The sequence below is a fragment of the Lissotriton vulgaris genome, unplaced genomic scaffold (genome assembly GCF_964263255.1).
Source record: "Lissotriton vulgaris unplaced genomic scaffold, aLisVul1.2 SCAFFOLD_1527, whole genome shotgun sequence".
NCBI classification, from domain to species: Eukaryota; Metazoa; Chordata; class Amphibia; order Caudata; family Salamandridae; genus Lissotriton; species Lissotriton vulgaris.
In genome coordinates, this window is record NW_028241337.1 from 16,838 (window position 1) to 41,120 (window position 24,283).

A 24,283-nucleotide genomic window follows, 5' to 3' on the forward strand; every position below is an offset into this window, starting at 1 on the left:
AAACCACAACCTTTGAATATCTTTTTTACATTCACCTGGAAGTCCAATGCGCTATCCATTGCGCCACAGAGCCAATCTGCTATAATGAGGTGCAGAGATGTTCCGAAATGAAATAATGAGCTTTAGCTGTTGATCAGCTTTATAAAGTTCATTTGATACTATAACCATGGCTATATTTTGAATATTGAATTGGTGAAATGATATTCACCGTCTCAGACTACATGATACCATTGGTAAATCTACGTACGACTTAAGTTTAGTCAAATGGCACATAATATGTGAGACAGATGTGTATTTCACAACTCCATGAAAGACGTTTTTGCAATTTTAGTAATGGAATATCTTATTCATCATGCAGGGGTCCACAAAAAGAGCATACAATTAGAGTACTTTTTCTTTAAAGGAAACAACCGCCTGAGCAGGGACTTGAACCCTGGACCCTCAGATTAAAAGTCTGATGCTCCACCGACTGAGCTATCCAGGCTCTGCTATACTCTACCTTAAAATCAGCTACACAAATGTGGACGTACACTGACCTACACTTTGTATATTTATATAATTACATATATTAGCAATGAATATTCTAGAGTTTAATAATGAATTGATATTTTAAGCATTTGAAATTTCAGCAGCACACATAATCCATTTTAACTCCTGAAATTTGTACTATCTCATTTTCGGATGACATAGAAATCACGTGCTTAAAATGACACTGTGAAATTAATAAAGGCCAAATACTATTACTAACTCCTAAATTACATTTTCAGCAGTATCATTGGGAATTTCCTCTTGGGCATAGACTATGCAACATTTTCAAAGCAAACTGTCTCTGTTTAAGTAGACTTTCTTTCACTTCCCTTTTGGTAAATGTTTCTGGTGATGGAGAAGCAGGATTGCTGGTTACTGTTTCAATTAGTTATAAAATAGAGGAGGGATCAAATTGACCCAATTGGTGTTCGAACCCTTAGCGTTTGAATGCTTTTGCTACATTCGCTTAGGACTCCAAGCCGCAATCCATTGCACCAGAGATCCGACCTGATTCAACAAGGTGATCAGAGATTCACAAATAAAAAGATGACCTATAAGTTGTTGACCAACTTTATCAAATTAATCGGACACTAGCTTACATTTTGAACATTGAATTGGATAAAAGATAATCAACATGTCAAACTACATGATACAGTTTGGGTAAGTCTTCTTAACCCTTGTCAAAGAAAGTAGAGCACAGATGGGTATGTAAGGACTCGATCAAGACTTTTTTGAACCATCTGTAATTGGACTTCCCATTCATTGGATTCTGAAAAGAGTATGCAATTGATATACATTTTCTTTAACCAAGCCGCCTGAACAGGGACTTGAACCCTGGGCCCTCAGATTAAAAGTCTGATGCTCTACCGACTGAGCTATCCAGGCTCTATGGCAGCACCCCACAAAATGACATTATCAACATTAGGAAGTGTCCCAACTATCACTACGTTTTTTAACCCCTTGCGTGCGGGGCGTATTTTCCGCCTGTGCTGACTCCGCCTTGCGCGGGCGGAGTCATGACGGAACGGTTTCGTCATCAGCACAGCTCACCCGTAGCTGATGACGGAACCGTTCTGTCATCAGCACGCAAGGGGTTAAGATGGTTGACGGTATTAGTACTAAATACAGAGAATATAATAATGAATTGGTACTTGGGATAACAGGGTAACAGGGATAAAACTGACTCTGGTGGGATTCGAACCCACAACCTTTGAATATGTTTTTTACATTCACCTAGAAGTCCAATGCGCTATCCATTGCGCCACAGAGCCAATCTGCTATAATGAGGTGCAGAGATGTTCCGAAATGAAATAATGAGCTTTAGCTGTTGATCAGCTTTATAAAGTTCATTTGATACTATAACCATGGCTATATTTTGAATATTGAATTGGTGAAATGATATTCACCGTCTCAGACTACATGATACCATTGGTAAATCTACGTACGACTTAAGTTTAGTCAAATGGCACATAATATGTGAGACAGATGTGTATTTCACAACTCCATGAAAGACATTTTTGCAATTTTAGTAATGGAATATCTTATTCATCATGCAGGGGTCCACAAAAAGAGCATACAATTAGAGTACTTTTTCTTTAAAGGAAACAACCGCCTGAACAGGGACTTGAACCCTGGACCCTCAGATTAAAAGTCTGATGCTCTACCGACTGAGCTATCCAGGCTCTGCTATACTCTACCTTAAAATCAGCTAAACAAATGTGGACGTACACTGACCGACACTTTGTATATTTATATAATTACATATATTAGCAATGAATATTCTAGAGTTTAATAATGAATTGATATTTTAAGCATTTGAAATTTCAGCAGCACACGTAATCCATTATAACTCCGGAAATTTGTACTATCTCATTTTCGGATGACATAGAAATCACGTGTTTAAGATGACACTGTGAAATTAATAAATGGCCAAATACTATTACTAACTCCTAAATTACATTTTCAGCAGTATCATTGGGAATTTCCTCTTGGGCATAGACTATGCAACATTTTCAAAGCAAACAGTCTCTGTTTAAGTAGACTTTCTTTCACTGCCATTTTGGTAAATGTTTTTGGTGATGGAGAAGCAGAATTGCTGGTTACTGTTTCAATTAGTTATAAAATAGAGGAGGGATCAAATTGACCCAATTGGTGTTCGAACCCTTAGCGTTTGAATGCTTTTGCTACATTCGCCTAGGACTCCAAGCCGCAATCCATTGCATCAGAGATCCGACCTGATTCAACAAGGTGATCAGAGATTCACAAATAAAAAGATGACCTATAAGTTGTTGACCAACTTTATCAAATTAATCGGACACTAGCTTACATTTTGAACATTGAATTGGATAAAAGATAATCAACATGTCAAACTACATGATACAGTTTGGGTAAGTCTTCTTAACCCTTGTCAAAGAAAGTAGAGCACAGATGGGTATGTAAGGACTCGATCAAGACTTTTTTGAACCATCTGTAATTGGACTTCCCATTCATTGGATTCTGAAAAGAGTATGCAATTGATATACATTTTCTTTAACCAAGCCGCCTGAACAGGGACTTGAACCCTGAGCCCTCAGATTAAAAGTCTGATGCTCTACCGACTGAGCTATCCAGGCTCTATGGCAGCACCCCACAAAATGACATTATCAACATTAGGAAGTGTCCCAACTATCACTACGTTTTTTAACCCCTTGCGTGCGGGGCGTATTTTCTGCCTGTGCTGACTCCGCCTTGCGCGGGCGGAGTCATGACGGAACGGTTTCGTCATCAGCACAGCTCACCCGTAGCTGATGACGGAACCGTTCTGTCATCAGCACGCAAGGGGTTAAGATGGTTGCCGGTATTAGTACTAAATACAGAGAATATAATAATGAATTGGTACTTGGGATAACAGGGTAACAGGGATAAAACTGACTCTGGTGGGATTCGAACCCACAACCTTTGAATATCTTTTTTACATTCACCTAGAAGTCCAATGCGCTATCCATTGCGCCACAGAGCCAATCTGCTACAATGAGGTGCAGAGATGTTCCGAAATGAAATAATGAGCTTTAGCTGTTGATCAGCTTTATAAAGTTCATTTGATACTATAACCATGGCTATATTTTGAATATTGAATTGGTGAAATGATATTCACCGTCTCAGACTACATGATACCATTGGTAAATCTACGTACGACTTAAGTTTAGTCAAATGGCACATAATATGTGAGACAGATGTGTATTTCACAACTCCATGAAAGACGTTTTTGCAATTTTAGTAATGGAATATCTTATTCATCATGCAGGGGTCCACAAAAAGAGCATACAATTAGAGTACTTTTTCTTTAAAGGAAACAACCGCCTGAAAAGGGACTTGAACCCTGGACCCTCAGATTAAAAGTCTGATGCTCTACCGACTGAGCTATCCAGGCTCTGCTATACTCTACCTTAAAATCAGCTAAACAAATGTGGACGTACACTGACCTACACTTTGTATATTTATATAATTACATATATTAGCAATGAATATTCTAGAGTTTAATAATGAATTGATATTTTAAGCATTTGAAATTTCAGCAGCACACGTAATCCATTTTAACTCCTGAAATTTGTACTATCTCATTTTCGGATGGCATAGAAATCACGTGCTTAAAATGACACTGTGAAATTAATAAAGGGCCAAATACTATTACTAACTCCTAAATTACATTTTCAGCAGTATCATTGGGAATTTCCTCTTGGGCATAGACTATGCAACATTTTCAAAGCAAACTGTCTCTGTTTAAGTAGACTTTCTTTCACTGCCCTTTTGGTAAATGTTTCTGGTGATGGAGAAGCAGGATTGCTGGTTACTGTTTCAATTAGTTATAAAATAGAGGAGGGATAAAATTGACCCAGTTGGTGTTCGAACCCTTAGCGTTTGAATGCTTTTGCTACATTCGCCTAGGACTCCAAGCCGCAATCCATTGCATCAGAGATCCGACCTGATTCAACAAGGTGATCAGAGATTCACAAATAAAAAGATGACCTATAAGTTGTTGACCAACTTTATCAAATTAATCGGACACTAGCTTACATTTTGAACATTGAATTGGATAAAAGATAATCAACATGTCAAACTACATGATACAGTTTGGGTAAGTCTTCTTAACCCTTGTCAAAGAAAGTAGAGCACAGATGGGTATGTAAGGACTCGATCAAGACTTTTTTGAACCATCTGTAATTGGACTTCCCATTCATTGGATCCTGAAAAGAGTATGCAATTGATATACATTTTCTTTAACCAAGCCGCCTGAACAGGGACTTGAACCCTGGGCCCTCAGATTAAAAGTCTGACGCTCTACCGACTGAGCTATCCAGGCTCTGAGGCAGCACCCCACAAAATGACATTATCAACATTAGGAAGTGTCCCAACTATCACTACGTTTTTTAACCCCTTGCGTGCGGGGCGTATTTTCCGCCTGTGCTGACTCCGCCTTGCGCGGGCGGAGTCATGACGGAACGGTTTCGTCATCAGCACAGCTCACCCGTAGCTGATGACGGAACCGTTCTGTCATCAGCACGCAAGGGGTTAAGATGGTTGCCGGTATTAGTACTAAATACAGAGAATATAATAATGAATTGGTACTTGGGATAACAGGGTAACAGGGATAAAACTGACTCTGGTGGGATTCGAAACCACAACCTTTGAATATCTTTTTTACATTCACCTGGAAGTCCAATGCGCTATCCATTGCGCCACAGAGCCAATCTGCTATAATGAGGTGCAGAGATGTTCCGAAATGAAATAATGAGCTTTAGCTGTTGATCAGCTTTATAAAGTTCATTTGATACTATAACCATGGCTATATTTTGAATATTGAATTGGTGAAATGATATTCACCGTCTCAGACTACATGATACCATTGGTAAATCTACGTACGACTTAAGTTTAGTCAAATGGCACATAATATGTGAGACAGATGTGTATTTCACAACTCCATGAAAGACGTTTTTGCAATTTTAGTAATGGAATATCTTATTCATCATGCAGGGGTCCACAAAAAGAGCATACAATTAGAGTACTTTTTCTTTAAAGGAAACAACCGCCTGAGCAGGGACTTGAACCCTGGACCCTCAGATTAAAAGTCTGATGCTCCACCGACTGAGCTATCCAGGCTCTGCTATACTCTACCTTAAAATCAGCTACACAAATGTGGACGTACACTGACCTACACTTTGTATATTTATATAATTACATATATTAGCAATGAATATTCTAGAGTTTAATAATGAATTGATATTTTAAGCATTTGAAATTTCAGCAGCACACATAATCCATTTTAACTCCTGAAATTTGTACTATCTCATTTTCGGATGACATAGAAATCACGTGCTTAAAATGACACTGTGAAATTAATAAAGGCCAAATACTATTACTAACTCCTAAATTACATTTTCAGCAGTATCATTGGGAATTTCCTCTTGGGCATAGACTATGCAACATTTTCAAAGCAAACTGTCTCTGTTTAAGTAGACTTTCTTTCACTTCCCTTTTGGTAAATGTTTCTGGTGATGGAGAAGCAGGATTGCTGGTTACTGTTTCAATTAGTTATAAAATAGAGGAGGGATCAAATTGACCCAATTGGTGTTCGAACCCTTAGCGTTTGAATGCTTTTGCTACATTCGCTTAGGACTCCAAGCCGCAATCCATTGCACCAGAGATCCGACCTGATTCAACAAGGTGATCAGAGATTCACAAATAAAAAGATGACCTATAAGTTGTTGACCAACTTTATCAAATTAATCGGACACTAGCTTACATTTTGAACATTGAATTGGATAAAAGATAATCAACATGTCAAACTACATGATACAGTTTGGGTAAGTCTTCTTAACCCTTGTCAAAGAAAGTAGAGCACAGATGGGTATGTAAGGACTCGATCAAGACTTTTTTGAACCATCTGTAATTGGACTTCCCATTCATTGGATTCTGAAAAGAGTATGCAATTGATATACATTTTCTTTAACCAAGCCGCCTGAACAGGGACTTGAACCCTGGGCCCTCAGATTAAAAGTCTGATGCTCTACCGACTGAGCTATCCAGGCTCTATGGCAGCACCCCACAAAATGACATTATCAACATTAGGAAGTGTCCCAACTATCACTACGTTTTTTAACCCCTTGCGTGCGGGGCGTATTTTCCGCCTGTGCTGACTCCGCCTTGCGCGGGCGGAGTCATGACGGAACGGTTTCGTCATCAGCACAGCTCACCCGTAGCTGATGACGGAACCGTTCTGTCATCAGCACGCAAGGGGTTAAGATGGTTGCCGGTATTAGTACTAAATACAGAGAATATAATAATGAATTGGTACTTGGGATAACAGGGTAACAGGGATAAAACTGACTCTGGTGGGATTCGAACCCACAACCTTTGAATATGTTTTTTACATTCACCTAGAAGTCCAATGCGCTATCCATTGCGCCACAGAGCCAATCTGCTATAATGAGGTGCAGAGATGTTCCGAAATGAAATAATGAGCTTTAGCTGTTGATCAGCTTTATAAAGTTCATTTGATACTATAACCATGGCTATATTTTGAATATTGAATTGGTGAAATGATATTCACCGTCTCAGACTACATGATACCATTGGTAAATCTACGTACGACTTAAGTTTAGTCAAATGGCACATAATATGTGAGACAGATGTGTATTTCACAACTCCATGAAAGACATTTTTGCAATTTTAGTAATGGAATATCTTATTCATCATGCAGGGGTCCACAAAAAGAGCATACAATTAGAGTACTTTTTCTTTAAAGGAAACAACCGCCTGAACAGGGACTTGAACCCTGGACCCTCAGATTAAAAGTCTGATGCTCTACCGACTGAGCTATCCAGGCTCTGCTATACTCTACCTTAAAATCAGCTAAACAAATGTGGACGTACACTGACCGACACTTTGTATATTTATATAATTACATATATTAGCAATGAATATTCTAGAGTTTAATAATGAATTGATATTTTAAGCATTTGAAATTTCAGCAGCACACGTAATCCATTATAACTCCGGAAATTTGTACTATCTCATTTTCGGATGACATAGAAATCACGTGTTTAAGATGACACTGTGAAATTAATAAATGGCCAAATACTATTACTAACTCCTAAATTACATTTTCAGCAGTATCATTGGGAATTTCCTCTTGGGCATAGACTATGCAACATTTTCAAAGCAAACAGTCTCTGTTTAAGTAGACTTTCTTTCACTGCCATTTTGGTAAATGTTTTTGGTGATGGAGAAGCAGAATTGCTGGTTACTGTTTCAATTAGTCATAAAATAGAGGAGGGATCAAATTGACCCAATTGGTGTTCGAACCCTTAGCGTTTGAATGCTTTTGCTACATTCGCCTAGGACTCCAAGCCGCAATCCATTGCATCAGAGATCCGACCTGATTCAACAAGGTGATCAGAGATTCACAAATAAAAAGATGACCTATAAGTTGTTGACCAACTTTATCAAATTAATCGGACACTAGCTTACATTTTGAACATTGAATTGGATAAAAGATAATCAACATGTCAAACTACATGATACAGTTTGGGTAAGTCTTCTTAACCCTTGTCAAAGAAAGTAGAGCACAGATGGGTATGTAAGGACTCGATCAAGACTTTTTTGAACCATCTGTAATTGGACTTCCCATTCATTGGATTCTGAAAAGAGTATGCAATTGATATACATTTTCTTTAACCAAGCCGCCTGAACAGGGACTTGAACCCTGAGCCCTCAGATTAAAAGTCTGATGCTCTACCGACTGAGCTATCCAGGCTCTATGGCAGCACCCCACAAAATGACATTATCAACATTAGGAAGTGTCCCAACTATCACTACGTTTTTTAACCCCTTGCGTGCGGGGCGTATTTTCTGCCTGTGCTGACTCCGCCTTGCGCGGGCGGAGTCATGACGGAACGGTTTCGTCATCAGCACAGCTCACCCGTAGCTGATGACGGAACCGTTCTGTCATCAGCATGCAAGGGGTTAAGATGGTTGCCGGTATTAGTACTAAATACAGAGAATATAATAATGAATTGGTACTTGGGATAACAGGGTAACAGGGATAAAACTGACTCTGGTGGGATTCGAACCCACAACCTTTGAATATCTTTTTTACATTCACCTAGAAGTCCAATGCGCTATCCATTGCGCCACAGAGCCAATCTGCTATAATGAGGTGCAGAGATGTTCCGAAATGAAATAATGAGCTTTAGCTGTTGATCAGCTTTATAAAGTTCATTTGATACTATAACCATGGCTATATTTTGAATATTGAATTGGTGAAATGATATTCACCGTCTCAGACTACATGATACCATTGGTAAATCTACGTACGACTTAAGTTTAGTCAAATGGCACATAATATGTGAGACAGATGTGTATTTCACAACTCCATGAAAGACGTTTTTGCAATTTTAGTAATGGAATATCTTATTCATCATGCAGGGGTCCACAAAAAGAGCATACAATTAGAGTACTTTTTCTTTAAAGGAAACAACCGCCTGAAAAGGGACTTGAACCCTGGACCCTCAGATTAAAAGTCTGATGCTCTACCGACTGAGCTATCCAGGCTCTGCTATACTCTACCTTAAAATCAGCTAAACAAATGTGGACGTACACTGACCTACACTTTGTATATTTATATAATTACATATATTAGCAATGAATATTCTAGAGTTTAATAATGAATTGATATTTTAAGCATTTGAAATTTCAGCAGCACACGTAATCCATTTTAACTCCTGAAATTTGTACTATCTCATTTTCGGATGGCATAGAAATCACGTGCTTAAAATGACACTGTGAAATTAATAAAGGGCCAAATACTATTACTAACTCCTAAATTACATTTTCAGCAGTATCATTGGGAATTTCCTCTTGGGCATAGACTATGCAACATTTTCAAAGCAAACTGTCTCTGTTTAAGTAGACTTTCTTTCACTGCCCTTTTGGTAAATGTTTCTGGTGATGGAGAAGCAGGATTGCTGGTTACTGTTTCAATTAGTTATAAAATAGAGGAGGGATAAAATTGACCCAGTTGGTGTTCGAACCCTTAGCGTTTGAATGCTTTTGCTACATTCGCCTAGGACTCCAAGCCGCAATCCATTGCATCAGAGATCCGACCTGATTCAACAAGGTGATCAGAGATTCACAAATAAAAAGATGACCTATAAGTTGTTGACCAACTTTATCAAATTAATCGGACACTAGCTTACATTTTGAACATTGAATTGGATAAAAGATAATCAACATGTCAAACTACATGATACAGTTTGGGTAAGTCTTCTTAACCCTTGTCAAAGAAAGTAGAGCACAGATGGGTATGTAAGGACTCGATCAAGACTTTTTTGAACCATCTGTAATTGGACTTCCCATTCATTGGATCCTGAAAAGAGTATGCAATTGATATACATTTTCTTTAACCAAGCCGCCTGAACAGGGACTTGAACCCTGGGCCCTCAGATTAAAAGTCTGACGCTCTACCGACTGAGCTATCCAGGCTCTGAGGCAGCACCCCACAAAATGACATTATCAACATTAGGAAGTGTCCCAACTATCACTACGTTTTTTAACCCCTTGCGTGCGGGGCGTATTTTCCGCCTGTGCTGACTCCGCCTTGCGCGGGCGGAGTCATGACGGAACGGTTTCGTCATCAGCACAGCTCACCCGTAGCTGATGACGGAACCGTTCTGTCATCAGCACGCAAGGGGTTAAGATGGTTGCCGGTATTAGTACTAAATACAGAGAATATAATAATGAATTGGTACTTGGGATAACAGGGTAACAGGGATAAAACTGACTCTGGTGGGATTCGAAACCACAACCTTTGAATATCTTTTTTACATTCACCTGGAAGTCCAATGCGCTATCCATTGCGCCACAGAGCCAATCTGCTATAATGAGGTGCAGAGATGTTCCGAAATGAAATAATGAGCTTTAGCTGTTGATCAGCTTTATAAAGTTCATTTGATACTATAACCATGGCTATATTTTGAATATTGAATTGGTGAAATGATATTCACCGTCTCAGACTACATGATACCATTGGTAAATCTACGTACGACTTAAGTTTAGTCAAATGGCACATAATATGTGAGACAGATGTGTATTTCACAACTCCATGAAAGACGTTTTTGCAATTTTAGTAATGGAATATCTTATTCATCATGCAGGGGTCCACAAAAAGAGCATACAATTAGAGTACTTTTTCTTTAAAGGAAACAACCGCCTGAGCAGGGACTTGAACCCTGGACCCTCAGATTAAAAGTCTGATGCTCCACCGACTGAGCTATCCAGGCTCTGCTATACTCTACCTTAAAATCAGCTACACAAATGTGGACGTACACTGACCTACACTTTGTATATTTATATAATTACATATATTAGCAATGAATATTCTAGAGTTTAATAATGAATTGATATTTTAAGCATTTGAAATTTCAGCAGCACACATAATCCATTTTAACTCCTGAAATTTGTACTATCTCATTTTCGGATGACATAGAAATCACGTGCTTAAAATGACACTGTGAAATTAATAAAGGCCAAATACTATTACTAACTCCTAAATTACATTTTCAGCAGTATCATTGGGAATTTCCTCTTGGGCATAGACTATGCAACATTTTCAAAGCAAACTGTCTCTGTTTAAGTAGACTTTCTTTCACTGCCCTTTTGGTAAATGTTTCTGGTGATGGAGAAGCAGGATTGCTGGTTACTGTTTCAATTAGTTATAAAATAGAGGAGGGATCAAATTGACCCAATTGGTGTTCGAACCCTTAGCGTTTGAATGCTTTTGCTACATTCGCTTAGGACTCCAAGCCGCAATCCATTGCACCAGAGATCCGACCTGATTCAACAAGGTGATCAGAGATTCACAAATAAAAAGATGACCTATAAGTTGTTGACCAACTTTATCAAATTAATCGGACACTAGTTACATTTTGAACATTGAATTGGATAAAAGATAATCAACATGTCAAACTACATGATACAGTTTGGGTAAGTCTTCTTAACCCTTGTCAAAGAAAGTAGAGCACAGATGGGTATGTAAGGACTCGATCAAGACTTTTTTGAACCATCTGTAATTGGACTTCCCATTCATTGGATCCTGAAAAGAGTGTGCAATTGATATACATTTTCTTTAACCAAGCCGCCTGAACAGGGACTTGAACCCTGGGCCCTCAGATTAAAAGTCTGATGCTCTACCGACTGAGCTATCCAGGCTCTGAGGCAGCACCCCACAAAATGACATTATCAACATTAGGAAGTGTCCCAACTATCACTACGTTTTTTAACCCCTTGCGTGCGGGGCGTATTTTCCGCCTGTGCTGACTCCGCCTTGCGCGGGCGGAGTCATGACGGAACGGTTTCGTCATCAGCACGGCTCACCCGTAGCTGATGACGGAACCGTTCTGTCATCAGCACGCAAGGGGTTAAGATGGTTGCCGGTATTAGTACTAAATACAGAGAATATAATAATGAATTGGTACTTGGGATAACAGGGTAACAGGGATAAAACTGACTCTGGTGGGATTCGAACCCACAACCTTTGAATATCTTTTTTACATTCACCTAGAAGTCCAATGCGCTATCCATTGCGCCACAGAGCCAATCTGCTATAATGAGGTGCAGAGATGTTCCGAAATGAAATAATGAGCTTTAGCTGTTGATCAGCTTTATAAAGTTCGTTTGATACTATAACCATGGCTATATTTTGAATATTGAATTGGTGAAATGATATTCACCGTCTCAGACTACATGATACCATTGGTAAATCTACGTACGACTTAAGTTTAGTCAAATGGCACATAATATGTGAGACAGATGTGTATTTCACAACTCCATGAAAGACGTTTTTGCAATTTTAGTAATGGAATATCTTATTCATCATGCAGGGGTCCACAAAAAGAGCATACAATTAGAGTACTTTTTCTTTAAAGGAAACAACCGCCTGAGCAGGGACTTGAACCCTGGACCCTCAGATTAAAAGTCTGATGCTCTACCGACTGAGCTATCCAGGCTCTGCTATACTCTACCTTAAAATCAGCTAAACAAATGTGGACGTACACTGACCTACACTTTGTATATTTATATAATTACATATATTAGCAATGAATATTCTAGAGTTTAATAATGAATTGATATTTTAAGCATTTGAAATTTCAGCAGCACACGTAATCCATTTTAACTCCTGAAATTTGTACTATCTCATTTTCGGATGGCATAGAAATCACGTGCTTAAAATGACACTGTGAAATTAATAAAGGGCCAAATACTATTACTAACTCCTAAATTACATTTTCAGCAGTATCATTGGGAATTTCCTCTTGGGCATAGACTATGCAACATTTTCAAAGCAAACTGTCTCTGTTTAAGTAGACTTTCTTTCACTGCCCTTTTGGTAAATGTTTCTGGTGATGGAGAAGCAGGATTGCTGGTTACTGTTTCAATTAGTTATAAAATAGAGGAGGGATAAAATTGACCCAGTTGGTGTTCGAACCCTTAGCGTTTGAATGCTTTTGCTACATTCGCCTAGGACTCCAAGCCGCAATCCATTGCATCAGAGATCCGACCTGATTCAACAAGGTGATCAGAGATTCACAAATAAAAAGATGACCTATAAGTTGTTGACCAACTTTTTCAAATTAATCGGACACTAGCTTACATTTTGAACATTGAATTGGATAAAAGATAATCAACATGTCAAACTACATGATACAGTTTGGGTAAGTCTTCTTAACCCTTGTCAAAGAAAGTAGAGCACAGATGGGTATGTAAGGACTCGATCTAGACTTTTTTGAACCATCTGTAATTGGACTTCCCATTCATTGGATTCTGAAAAGAGTATGCAATTGATATACATTTTCTTTAACCAAGCCGCCTGAACAGGGACTTGAACCCTGGGCCCTCAGATTAAAAGTCTGATGCTCTACCGACTGAGCTATCCAGGCTCTGAGGCAGCACCCCACAAAATGACATTATCAACATTAGGAAGTGTCCCAACTATCACTACGTTTTTTAACCCCTTGCGTGCGGGGCGTATTTTCCGCCTGTGCTGACTCCGCCTTGCGTGGGCGGAGTCATGACGGAACGGTTTCGTCATCAGCACAGCTCACCCGTAGCTGATGACGGAACCGTTCTGTCATCAGCACGCAAGGGGTTAAGATGGTTGCCGGTATTAGTACTAAATACAGAGAATATAATAATGAATTGGTACTTGGGATAACAGGGTAACAGGGATAAAACTGACTCTGGTGGGATTCGAACCCACAACCTTTGAATATCTTTTTTACATTCACCTAGAAGTCCAATGCGCTATCCATTGCGCCACAGAGCCAATCTGCTATAATGAGGTGCAGAGATGTTCCGAAATGAAATAATGAGCTTTAGCTGTTGATCAGCTTTATAAAGTTCGTTTGATACTATAACCATGGCTATATTTTGAATATTGAATTGGTGAAATGATATTCACCGTCTCAGACTACATGATACCATTGGTAAATCTACGTACGACTTAAGTTTAGTCAAATGGCACATAATATGTGAGACAGATGTGTATTTCACAACTCCATGAAAGACGTTTTTGCAATTTTAGTAATGGAATATCTTATTCATCATGCAGGGGTCCACAAAAAGAGCATACAATTAGAGTACTTTTTCTTTAAAGGAAACAACCGCCTGAGCAGGGACTTGAACCCTGGACCCTCAGATTAAAAGTCTGATGCTCTACCGACTGAGCTATCCAGGCTCTGCTATACTCTACCTTAAAATCAGCTAAACAAATGTGGACGTACACTGACCTACACTTTGTATATTTATATAATTACATATATTAGCAATGAATATTCTAGAGTTTAATAATGAATTGATATTTTAAGCATTTGAAATTTCAGCAGCACACATAATCCATTTTAACTCCTGAAATTTGTACTATCTCATTTTCGGATGACATAGAAATCACGTGCTTAAAATGACACTGTGAAATTAATAAAGGGCCAAATACTATTACTAACTCCTAAATTACATTTTCAGCAGTATCATTGGGAATTTCCTCTTGGGCATAGACTATGCAACATTTTCAAAGCAAACTGTCTCTGTTTAAGTAGACTTTCTTTCACTGCCCTTTTGGTAAATGTTTCTGGTGATGGAGAAGCAGGATTGCTGGTTACTGTTTCAATTAGTTATAAAATAGAGGAGGGATCAAATTGACCCAATTGGTGTTCGAACCCTTAGCGTTTGAATGCTTTTGCTACATTCGCCTAGGACTCCAAGCTGCAATCCATTGCATCAGAGATCCGACCTGATTCAACAAGGTGATCAGAGATTCACAAATAAAAAGATGACCTATAAGTTGTTGACCAACTTTATCAAATTAATCGGACACTAGCTTACATTTTGAACATTGAATTGGATAAAAGATAATCAACATGTCAAACTACATGATACAGTTTGGGTAAGTCTTCTTAACCCTTGTCAAAGAAAGTAGAGCACAGATGGGTATGTAAGGACTCGATCAAGACTTTTTTGAACCATCTGTAATTGGACTTCCCATTCATTGGATTCTGAAAAGAGTATGCAATTGATATACATTTTCTTTAACCAAGCCGCCTGAACAGGGACTTGAACCCTGGGCCCTCAGATTAAAAGTCTGATGCTCTACCGACTGAGCTATCCAGGCTCTGAGGCAGCACCCCACAAAATGACATTATCAACATTAGGAAGTGTCCCAACTATCACTACGTTTTTTAACCCCTTGCGTGCGGGGCGTATTTTCCGCCTGTGCTGACTCCGCCTTGCGCGGGCGGAGTCATGACGGAACGGTTTCGTCATCAGCACAGCTCACCCGTAGCTGATGACGGAACCGTTCTGTCATCAGCACGCAAGGGGTTAAGATGGTTGCCGGTATTAGTACTAAATACAGAGAATATAATAATGAATTGGTACTTGGGATAACAGGGTAACAGGGATAAAACTGACTCTGGTGGGATTCGAACCCACAACCTTTGAATATCTTTTTTACATTCACCTAGAAGTCCAATGCGCTATCCATTGCGCCACAGAGCCAATCTGCTATAATGAGGTGCAGAGATGTTCCGAAATGAAATAATGAGCTTTAGCTGTTGATCAGCTTTATAAAGTTCATTTGATACTATAACCATGGCTATATTTTGAATATTGAATTGGTGAAATGATATTCACCGTCTCAGACTACATGATACCATTGGTAAATCTACGTACGACTTAAGTTTAGTCAAATGGCACATAATATGTGAGACAGATGTGTATTTCACAACTCCATGAAAGACATTTTTGCAATTTTAGTAATGGAATATCTTATTCATCATGCAGGGGTCCACAAAAAGAGCATACAATTAGAGTACTTTTTCTTTAAAGGAAACAACCGCCTGAACAGGGACTTGAACCCTGGACCCTCAGATTAAAAGTCTGATGCTCTACCGACTGAGCTATCCAGGCTCTGCTATACTCTACCTTAAAATCAGCTAAACAAATGTGGACGTACACTGACCGACACTTTGTATATTTATATAATTACATATATTAGCAATGAATATTCTAGAGTTTAATAATGAATTGATATTTTAAGCATTTGAAATTTCAGCAGCACACGTAATCCATTATAACTCCGGAAATTTGTACTATCTCATTTTCGGATGACATAGAAATCACGTGTTTAAGATGACACTGTGAAATTAATAAATGGCCAAATACTATTACTAACTCCTAAATTACATTTTCAGCAGTATCATTGGGAATTTCCTCTTGGGCATAGACTATGCAACATTTTCAAAGCAAACAGTCTCTGTTTAAGTAGACTTTCTTTCACTGCCATTTTGGTAAATGTTTTTGGTGATGGAGAAGCAGAATTGCTGGTTACTGTTTCAATTAGTCATAAAATAGAGGAGGGATCAAATTGACCCAATTGGTGTTCGAACCCTTAGCGTTTGAATGCTTTTGCTACATTCGCCTAGGACTCCAAGCCGCAATCCATTGCATCAGAGATCCGACCTGATTCAACAAGGTGATCAGAGATTCACAAATAAAAAGATGACCTATAAGTTGTTGACCAACTTTATCAAATTAATCGGACACTAGCTTACATTTTGAACATTGAATTGGATAAAAGATAATCAACATGTCAAACTACATGATACAGTTTGGGTAAGTCTTCTTAACCCTTGTCAAAGAAAGTAGAGCACAGATGGGTATGTAAGGACTCGATCAAGACTTTTTTGAACCATCTGTAATTGGACTTCCCATTCATTGGATTCTGAAAAGAGTATGCAATTGATATACATTTTCTTTAACCAAGCCGCCTGAACAGGGACTTGAACCCTGAGCCCTCAGATTAAAAGTCTGATGCTCTACCGACTGAGCTATCCAGGCTCTATGGCAGCACCCCACAAAATGACATTATCAACATTAGGAAGTGTCCCAACTATCACTACGTTTTTTAACCCCTTGCGTGCGGGGCGTATTTTCTGCCTGTGCTGACTCCGCCTTGCGCGGGCGGAGTCATGACGGAACGGTTTCGTCATCAGCACAGCTCACCCGTAGCTGATGACGGAACCGTTCTGTCATCAGCATGCAAGGGGTTAAGATGGTTGCCGGTATTAGTACTAAATACAGAGAATATAATAATGAATTGGTACTTGGGATAACAGGGTAACAGGGATAAAACTGACTCTGGTGGGATTCGAACCCACAACCTTTGAATATCTTTTTTACATTCACCTAGAAGTCCAATGCGCTATCCATTGCGCCACAGAGCCAATCTGCTATAATGAGGTGCAGAGATGTTCCGAAATGAAATAATGAGCTTTAGCTGTTGATCAGCTTTATAAAGTTCATTTGATACTATAACCATGGCTATATTTTGAATATTGAATTGGTGAAATGATATTCACCGTCTCAGACTACATGATACCATTGGTAAATCTACGTACGACTTAAGTTTAGTCAAATGGCACATAATATGTGAGACAGATGTGTATTTCACAACTCCATGAAAGACGTTTTTGCAATTTTAGTAATGGAATATCTTATTCATCATGCAGGGGTCCACAAAAAGAGCATACAATTAGAGTACTTTTTCTTTAAAGGAAACAACCGCCTGAAAAGGGACTTGAACCCTGGACCCTCAGATTAAAAGTCTGATGCTCTACCGACTGAGCTATCCAGGCTCTGCTATACTCTACCTTAAAATCAGCTAAACAAATGTGGACGTACACTGACCTACACTTTGTATATTTATATAATTACATATATTAGCAATGAATATTCTAGAGTTTAATAATGAATTGATATTTTAAGCATTTGAAATTTCAGCAGCACACGTAATCCATTTTAACTCCTGAAATTTGTACTATCTCATTTTCGGATGGCATAGAAATCACGTGCTTAAAATGACACTGTGAAATTAATAAAGGGCCAAATACTATTACTAACTCCTAAATTACATTTTCAGCAGTATCATTGGGAATTTCCTCTTGGGCATAGACTATGCAACATTTTCAAAGCAAACTGTCTCTGTTTAAGTAGACTTTCTTTCACTGCCCTTTTGGTAAATGTTTCTGGTGATGGAGAAGCAGGATTGCTGGTTACTGTTTCAATTAGTTATAAAATAGAGGAGGGATAAAATTGACCCAGTTGGTGTTCGAACCCTTAGCGTTTGAATGCTTTTGCTACATTCGCCTAGGACTCCAAGCCGCAATCCATTGCATCAGAGATCCGACCTGATTCAACAAGGTGATCAGAGATTCACAAATAAAAAGATGACCTATAAGTTGTTGACCAACTTTATCAAATTAATCGGACACTAGCTTACATTTTGAACATTGAATTGGATAAAAGATAATCAACATGTCAAACTACATGATACAGTTTGGGTAAGTCTTCTTAACCCTTGTCAAAGAAAGTAGAGCACAGATGGGTATGTAAGGACTCGATCAAGACTTTTTTGAACCATCTGTAATTGGACTTCCCATTCATTGGATCCTGAAAAGAGTATGCAATTGATATACATTTTCTTTAACCAAGCCGCCTGAACAGGGACTTGAACCCTGGGCCCTCAGATTAAAAGTCTGACGCTCTACCGACTGAGCTATCCAGGCTCTGAGGCAGCACCCCACAAAATGACATTATCAACATTAGGAAGTGTCCCAACTATCACTACGTTTTTTAACCCCTTGCGTGCGGGGCGTATTTTCCGCCTGTGCTGACTCCGCCTTGCGCGGGCGGAGTCATGACGGAACGGTTTCGTCATCAGCACAGCTCACCCGTAGCTGATGACGGAACCGTTCTGTCATCAGCACGCAAGGGGTTAAGATGGTTGCCGGTATTAGTACTAAATACAGAGAATATAATAATGAATTGGTACTTGGGATAACAGGGTAACAGGGATAAAACTGACTCTGGTGGGATTCGAAACCACAACCTTTGAATATCTTTTTTACATTCACCTGCTATCCATTGCGCCACAGAGCCAATCTGCTATAATGAGGTGCAGAGATGTTCTGAAATGAAATAATGAGCTATTAGCTGTTGATCAGCTTTATAAAGTTCATTTGATACTATAACCATGGCTATATTTTGAATATTGATTTGGTGAAATGATTTTCACCGTCTCAGACTACATGATACCATTGGTAAATCTACGTACGACTTAAGTTTAGTCAAATGGCACATAATATGTGAGACAGATGTGTATTTCACAACTCCATGAAAGACGTTTTTGCAATTTTAGTAATGGAATATCTTATTCGTCATGCAGGGGTCCACAAAAAGAGCATAGAATTAGAGTACTTTTTCTTTAAAGGAAACAAACGCCTGAACAGGGACTTGAACCCTGGACCCTCAGATTAAAAGTCTGATGCTCTACCGACTGAGCTATCCAAGCTCTGCTATACTCTACCTTAAAATCAGCTAAACAAATGTGGACGTACACTGACCTACACTTTGTATATTTATATAATTACATATATTAGCAATCAATATTCTAGAGTTTAATAATGAATTGATATTTTAAGCATTTGAAATTTCAGCAGCACACGTAATCCATTATAACTCCGGAAATTTGTACTATCTCATTTTCGGATGACATAGAAATCACGTGTTTAAAATGACACTGTGAAATTAATAAAGGGCCAAATACTATTACTAACTCCTAAATTACATTTTCAGCAGTATCATTGGGAATTTCCTCTTGGGCATAGACTATGCAACATTTTCAAAGCAAACAGTCTCTGTTTAAGTAGACTTTCTTTCACTGCCATTTTGGTAAATGTTTCTGGTGATGGAGAAGCAGGATTGCTGGTTACTGTTTCAATTAATTATAAAATAGAGGAGGGATAAAATTGACCCAGTTGGTGTTCGAACCCTTAGCGTTTGAATGCTTTTGCTACATTCGCCTAGGACTCCAAGCCGCAATCCATTGCACCAGAGATCCGACCTGATTCAACAAGGTGATCAGAGATTCACAAATAAAAAGATGACCTATAAGTTGTTGACCAACTTTATCAAATTAATCGGACACTAGCTTACATTTTGAACATTGAATTGGATAAAAGATAATCAACATGTCAAACTACATGATACAGTTTGGGTAAGTCTTCTTAACCCTTGTCAAAGAAAGTAGAGCACAGATGGGTATGTAAGGACTCGATCAAGACTTTTTTGAACCATCTGTAATTGGAATTCCCATTCATTGGATCCTGAAAAGAGTATGCAATTGATATACATTTTCTTTAACCAAGCCGCCTGAACAGGGACTTGAACCCTGGGCCCTCAGATTAAAAGTCTGATGCTCTACCGACTGAGCTATCCAGGCTCTGAGGCAGCAATACACAAAATGACATTATCAACATTAGGAAGTGTCCCAACTATCACTACGTTTTTTAACCCCTTGCGTGCGGGGCGTATTTTCCGCCTGTGCTGACTCCGCCTTGCGCGGGCGGAGTCATGACGGAACGGTTTCGTCATCAGCACAGCTCACCCGTAGCTGATGACGGAACCGTTCTGTCATCAGCACGCAAGGGGTTAAGATGGTTGCCGGTATTAGTACTAAATACAGAGAATATAATAATGAATTGGTACTTGGGATAACAGGATAACAGGGATAAAACTGACTCTGGTGGGATTCGAACCCACAACCTTTGAATATCTTTTTTACATTCACCTAGAAGTCCAATGCGCTATCCATTGCGCCACAGAGCCAATCTGCTATAATGAGGTGCAGAGATGTTCTGAAATGAAATAATGAGCTATTAGCTGTTGATCAGCTTTATAAAGTTCATTTGATACTATAACCATGGCTATATTTTGAATATTGAATTGGTGAAATGATATTCACCGTCTCAGACTACATGATACCATTGGTAAATCTACGTACGACTTAAGTTTAGTCAAATGGCACATAATATGTGAGACAGATGTGTATTTCACAACTCCATGAAAGACGTTTTTGCAATTTTAGTAATGGAATATCTTATTCGTCATGCAGGGGTCCACAAAAAGAGCATAGAATTAGAGTACTTTTTCTTTAAAGGAAACAACCGCCTGAACAGGGACTTGAACCCTGGACCCTCAGATTAAAAGTCTGATGCTCTACCGACTGAGCTATCCAGGCTCTGCTATACTCTACCTTAAAATCAGCTAAACAAATGTGGACGTACACTGACCTACACTTTGTATATTTATATAATTACATATATTAGCAATCAATATTCTAGAGTTTAATAATGAATTGATATTTTAAGCATTTGAAATTTCAGCAGCACACGTAATCCATTATAACTCCGGAAATTTGTACTATCTCATTTTCGGATGACATAGAAATCACGTGTTTAAAATGACACTGTGAAATTAATAAAGGGCCAAATACTATTACTAACTCCTAAATTACATTTTCAGCAGTATCATTGGGAATTTCCTCTTGGGCATAGACTATGCAACATTTTCAAAGCAAACAGTCTCTGTTTAAGTAGACTTTCTTTCACTGCCATTTTGGTAAATGTTTCTGGTGATGGAGAAGCAGGATTGCTGGTTACTGTTTCAATTAGTTATAAAATAGAGGAGGGATAAAATTGACCCAGTTGGTGTTCGAACCCTTAGCGTTTGAATGCTTTTGCTACATTCGCCTAGCACTCCAAGCCGCAATCCATTGCACCAGAGATCCGACCTGATTCAACAAGGTGATCAGAGATTCACAAATAAAAAGATGACCTATAAGTTGTTGACCAACTTTATCAAATTAATCGGACACTAGCTTACATTTTGAACATTGAATTGGATAAAAGATAATCAACATGTCAAACTACATGATACAGTTTGGGTAAGTCTTCTTAACCCTTGTCAAAGAAAGTAGAGCACAGATGGGTATGTAAGGACTCGATCAAGACTTTTTTGAACCATCTGTAATTCGACTTCCCATTCATTGGATCCTGAAAAGAGTATGCAATTGATATACATTTTTTTTAACCAAGCTGCCTGAACAGGGACTTGAACCCTGGTCCCTCGGATTAAAAGTCTGATGCTCTACCGACTGAGCTATCCAGGCTCTGAGGCAGCAATACACAAAATGACATTATCAACATTAGGAAGTGTCCCAACTATCACTACGTTTTTTAACCCCTTGCGTGCGGGGCGTATTTTCCGCCTGTGCTGACTCCGCCTTGCGCGGGCGGAGTCATGACGGAACGGTTTCGTCATCAGCACAGCTCACCCGTAGCTGATGACGGAACCGTTCTGTCATCAGCACGCAAGGGGTTAAGATGGTTGCCGGTATTAGTACTAAATACAGAGAATATAATAATGAATTGGTACTTGGGATAACAGGATAACAGGGATAAAACTGACTCTGGTGGGATTCGAACCCACAACCTTTGAATTTCTTTTTTAGATTCACCTAGAAGTCCAATGCGCTATCCATTGCGCCACAGAGCCAATCTACTATAATGAGGTGCAGAGATGTTCTGAAATGAAATAATGAGCTATTAGCTGTTGATCAGCTTTATAAAGTTCATTTGATACTATAACCATGGCTATATTTTGAATATTGAATTGGTGAAATGATATTCACCGTCTCAGACTACATGATACCATTGGTAAATCTACGTACGACTTAAGTTTAGTCAAATGGCACATAATATGTGAGACAGATGTGTATTTCACAACTCCATGAAAGACGTTTTTGCAATTTTAGTAATGGAATATCTTATTCGTCATGCAGGGGTCCACAAAAAGAGCATAGAATTAGAGTACTTTTTCTTTAAAGGAAACAACCGCCTGAACAGGGACTTGAACCCTGGACCCTCAGATTAAAAGTCTGATGCTCTACCGACTGAGCTATCCAGGCTCTGCTATACTCTACCTTAAAATCAGCTAAACAAATGTGGACGTACACTGACCTACACTTTGTATATTTATATAATTACATATATTAGCAATCAATATTCTAGAGTTTAATAATGAATTGATATTTTAAGCATTTGAAATTTCAGCAGCACACGTAATCCATTATAACTCCGGAAATTTGTACTATCTCATTTTCGGATGACATAGAAATCACGTGTTTAAAATGACACTGTGAAATTAATAAAGGGCCAAATACTATTACTAACTCCTAAATTACATTTTCAGCAGTATCATTGGGAATTTCCTCTTGGGCATAGACTATGCAACATTTTCAAAGCAAACAGTCTCTGTTTAAGTAGACTTTCTTTCACTGCCATTTTGGTAAATGTTTCTGGTGATGGAGAAGCAGGATTGCTGGTTACTGTTTCAATTAGTTATAAAATAGAGGAGGGATAAAATTGACCCAGTTGGTGTTCGAACCCTTAGCGTTTGAATGCTTTTGCTACATTCGCCTAGCACTCCAAGCCGCAATCCATTGCACCAGAGATCCGACCTGATTCAACAAGGTGATCAGAGATTCACAAATAAAAAGATGACCTATAAGTTGTTGACCAACTTTATCAAATTAATCGGACACTAGCTTACATTTTGAACATTGAATTGGATAAAAGATAATCAACATGTCAAACTACATGATACAGTTTGGGTAAGTCTTCTTAACCCTTGTCAAAGAAAGTAGAGCACAGATGGGTATGTAAGGACTCGATCAAGACTTTTTTGAACCATCTGTAATTCGACTTCCCATTCATTGGATCCTGAAAAGAGTATGCAATTGATATACATTTTTTTTAACCAAGCTGCCTGAACAGGGACTTGAACCCTGGTCCCTCGGATTAAAAGTCTGATGCTCTACCGACTGAGCTATCCAGGCTCTGAGGCAGCAATACACAAAATGACATTATCAACATTAGGAAGTGTCACAACTATCACTACGTTTTTTAACCCCTTGCGTGCGGGGCGTATTTTCCGCCTGTGCTGACTCCGCCTTGCGCGGGCGGAGTCATGACGGAACGGTTTCGTCATCAGCACAGCTCACCCGTAGCTGATGACGGAACCGTTCTGTCATCAGCACGCAAGGGGTTAAGATGGTTGCCGGTATTAGTACTAAATACAGAGAATATAATAATGAATTGGTACTTGGGATAACAGGATAACAGGGATAAAACTGACTCTGGTGGGATTCAAACCCACAACCTTTGAATTTCTTTTTTACATTCACCTAGAAGTCCAATGCGCTATCCATTGCGCCACAGAGCCAATCTGCTATAATGAGGTGCAGAGATGTTCTGAAATGAAATAATGA

The 24,283-nt window shown here is 38.8% G+C and overlaps 25 non-coding genes across 25 annotated transcripts; all 25 read right to left on the reverse strand.

The window, feature by feature from the left end:
* Positions 1–1,340: 1,340 nt before the first annotated feature.
* TRNAK-UUU (transfer RNA lysine (anticodon UUU)) lies at positions 1,341–1,413 on the reverse strand. The gene has a single exon. It is a non-coding gene; the product is annotated as a tRNA-Lys (tRNA).
* Positions 1,414–1,708: 295 nt separating this feature from the next.
* Positions 1,709–1,799, reverse strand: TRNAR-UCU (transfer RNA arginine (anticodon UCU)). The gene is given in 2 exon segments: positions 1,709–1,744; positions 1,763–1,799. It is a non-coding gene; the product is annotated as a tRNA-Arg (tRNA).
* A 338-nt stretch (positions 1,800–2,137) lies between these two features.
* On the reverse strand, positions 2,138–2,210 carry TRNAK-UUU (transfer RNA lysine (anticodon UUU)). Its single transcript has one exon. It is a non-coding gene; the product is annotated as a tRNA-Lys (tRNA).
* Positions 2,211–3,435: 1,225 nt separating this feature from the next.
* On the reverse strand, positions 3,436–3,526 carry TRNAR-UCU (transfer RNA arginine (anticodon UCU)). Its single transcript is given in 2 exon segments — positions 3,436–3,471; positions 3,490–3,526. It is a non-coding gene; the product is annotated as a tRNA-Arg (tRNA).
* A 1,268-nt stretch (positions 3,527–4,794) lies between these two features.
* Positions 4,795–4,867, reverse strand: TRNAK-UUU (transfer RNA lysine (anticodon UUU)). Its single transcript has one exon. It is a non-coding gene; the product is annotated as a tRNA-Lys (tRNA).
* A 1,653-nt stretch (positions 4,868–6,520) lies between these two features.
* Positions 6,521–6,593, reverse strand: TRNAK-UUU (transfer RNA lysine (anticodon UUU)). The gene has a single exon. It is a non-coding gene; the product is annotated as a tRNA-Lys (tRNA).
* Positions 6,594–6,888: 295 nt separating this feature from the next.
* On the reverse strand, positions 6,889–6,979 carry TRNAR-UCU (transfer RNA arginine (anticodon UCU)). The gene is given in 2 exon segments: positions 6,889–6,924; positions 6,943–6,979. It is a non-coding gene; the product is annotated as a tRNA-Arg (tRNA).
* Positions 6,980–7,317: 338 nt separating this feature from the next.
* Positions 7,318–7,390, reverse strand: TRNAK-UUU (transfer RNA lysine (anticodon UUU)). The gene has a single exon. It is a non-coding gene; the product is annotated as a tRNA-Lys (tRNA).
* A 1,225-nt stretch (positions 7,391–8,615) lies between these two features.
* Positions 8,616–8,706, reverse strand: TRNAR-UCU (transfer RNA arginine (anticodon UCU)). Its single transcript is given in 2 exon segments — positions 8,616–8,651; positions 8,670–8,706. It is a non-coding gene; the product is annotated as a tRNA-Arg (tRNA).
* A 1,268-nt stretch (positions 8,707–9,974) lies between these two features.
* On the reverse strand, positions 9,975–10,047 carry TRNAK-UUU (transfer RNA lysine (anticodon UUU)). Its single transcript has one exon. It is a non-coding gene; the product is annotated as a tRNA-Lys (tRNA).
* Positions 10,048–11,699: 1,652 nt separating this feature from the next.
* TRNAK-UUU (transfer RNA lysine (anticodon UUU)) lies at positions 11,700–11,772 on the reverse strand. The gene has a single exon. It is a non-coding gene; the product is annotated as a tRNA-Lys (tRNA).
* A 295-nt stretch (positions 11,773–12,067) lies between these two features.
* TRNAR-UCU (transfer RNA arginine (anticodon UCU)) lies at positions 12,068–12,158 on the reverse strand. The gene is given in 2 exon segments: positions 12,068–12,103; positions 12,122–12,158. It is a non-coding gene; the product is annotated as a tRNA-Arg (tRNA).
* Positions 12,159–13,426: 1,268 nt separating this feature from the next.
* On the reverse strand, positions 13,427–13,499 carry TRNAK-UUU (transfer RNA lysine (anticodon UUU)). Its single transcript has one exon. It is a non-coding gene; the product is annotated as a tRNA-Lys (tRNA).
* Positions 13,500–13,794: 295 nt separating this feature from the next.
* TRNAR-UCU (transfer RNA arginine (anticodon UCU)) lies at positions 13,795–13,885 on the reverse strand. Its single transcript is given in 2 exon segments — positions 13,795–13,830; positions 13,849–13,885. It is a non-coding gene; the product is annotated as a tRNA-Arg (tRNA).
* Positions 13,886–15,153: 1,268 nt separating this feature from the next.
* Positions 15,154–15,226, reverse strand: TRNAK-UUU (transfer RNA lysine (anticodon UUU)). The gene has a single exon. It is a non-coding gene; the product is annotated as a tRNA-Lys (tRNA).
* Positions 15,227–15,521: 295 nt separating this feature from the next.
* On the reverse strand, positions 15,522–15,612 carry TRNAR-UCU (transfer RNA arginine (anticodon UCU)). Its single transcript is given in 2 exon segments — positions 15,522–15,557; positions 15,576–15,612. It is a non-coding gene; the product is annotated as a tRNA-Arg (tRNA).
* Positions 15,613–15,950: 338 nt separating this feature from the next.
* TRNAK-UUU (transfer RNA lysine (anticodon UUU)) lies at positions 15,951–16,023 on the reverse strand. The gene has a single exon. It is a non-coding gene; the product is annotated as a tRNA-Lys (tRNA).
* Positions 16,024–17,248: 1,225 nt separating this feature from the next.
* On the reverse strand, positions 17,249–17,339 carry TRNAR-UCU (transfer RNA arginine (anticodon UCU)). Its single transcript is given in 2 exon segments — positions 17,249–17,284; positions 17,303–17,339. It is a non-coding gene; the product is annotated as a tRNA-Arg (tRNA).
* A 1,268-nt stretch (positions 17,340–18,607) lies between these two features.
* TRNAK-UUU (transfer RNA lysine (anticodon UUU)) lies at positions 18,608–18,680 on the reverse strand. The gene has a single exon. It is a non-coding gene; the product is annotated as a tRNA-Lys (tRNA).
* A 1,642-nt stretch (positions 18,681–20,322) lies between these two features.
* TRNAK-UUU (transfer RNA lysine (anticodon UUU)) lies at positions 20,323–20,395 on the reverse strand. The gene has a single exon. It is a non-coding gene; the product is annotated as a tRNA-Lys (tRNA).
* Positions 20,396–20,690: 295 nt separating this feature from the next.
* Positions 20,691–20,781, reverse strand: TRNAR-UCU (transfer RNA arginine (anticodon UCU)). Its single transcript is given in 2 exon segments — positions 20,691–20,726; positions 20,745–20,781. It is a non-coding gene; the product is annotated as a tRNA-Arg (tRNA).
* Positions 20,782–21,120: 339 nt separating this feature from the next.
* Positions 21,121–21,193, reverse strand: TRNAK-UUU (transfer RNA lysine (anticodon UUU)). The gene has a single exon. It is a non-coding gene; the product is annotated as a tRNA-Lys (tRNA).
* A 1,225-nt stretch (positions 21,194–22,418) lies between these two features.
* TRNAR-UCU (transfer RNA arginine (anticodon UCU)) lies at positions 22,419–22,509 on the reverse strand. Its single transcript is given in 2 exon segments — positions 22,419–22,454; positions 22,473–22,509. It is a non-coding gene; the product is annotated as a tRNA-Arg (tRNA).
* Positions 22,510–22,848: 339 nt separating this feature from the next.
* TRNAK-UUU (transfer RNA lysine (anticodon UUU)) lies at positions 22,849–22,921 on the reverse strand. The gene has a single exon. It is a non-coding gene; the product is annotated as a tRNA-Lys (tRNA).
* A 1,225-nt stretch (positions 22,922–24,146) lies between these two features.
* On the reverse strand, positions 24,147–24,237 carry TRNAR-UCU (transfer RNA arginine (anticodon UCU)). The gene is given in 2 exon segments: positions 24,147–24,182; positions 24,201–24,237. It is a non-coding gene; the product is annotated as a tRNA-Arg (tRNA).
* Positions 24,238–24,283: the final 46 nt, after the last annotated feature.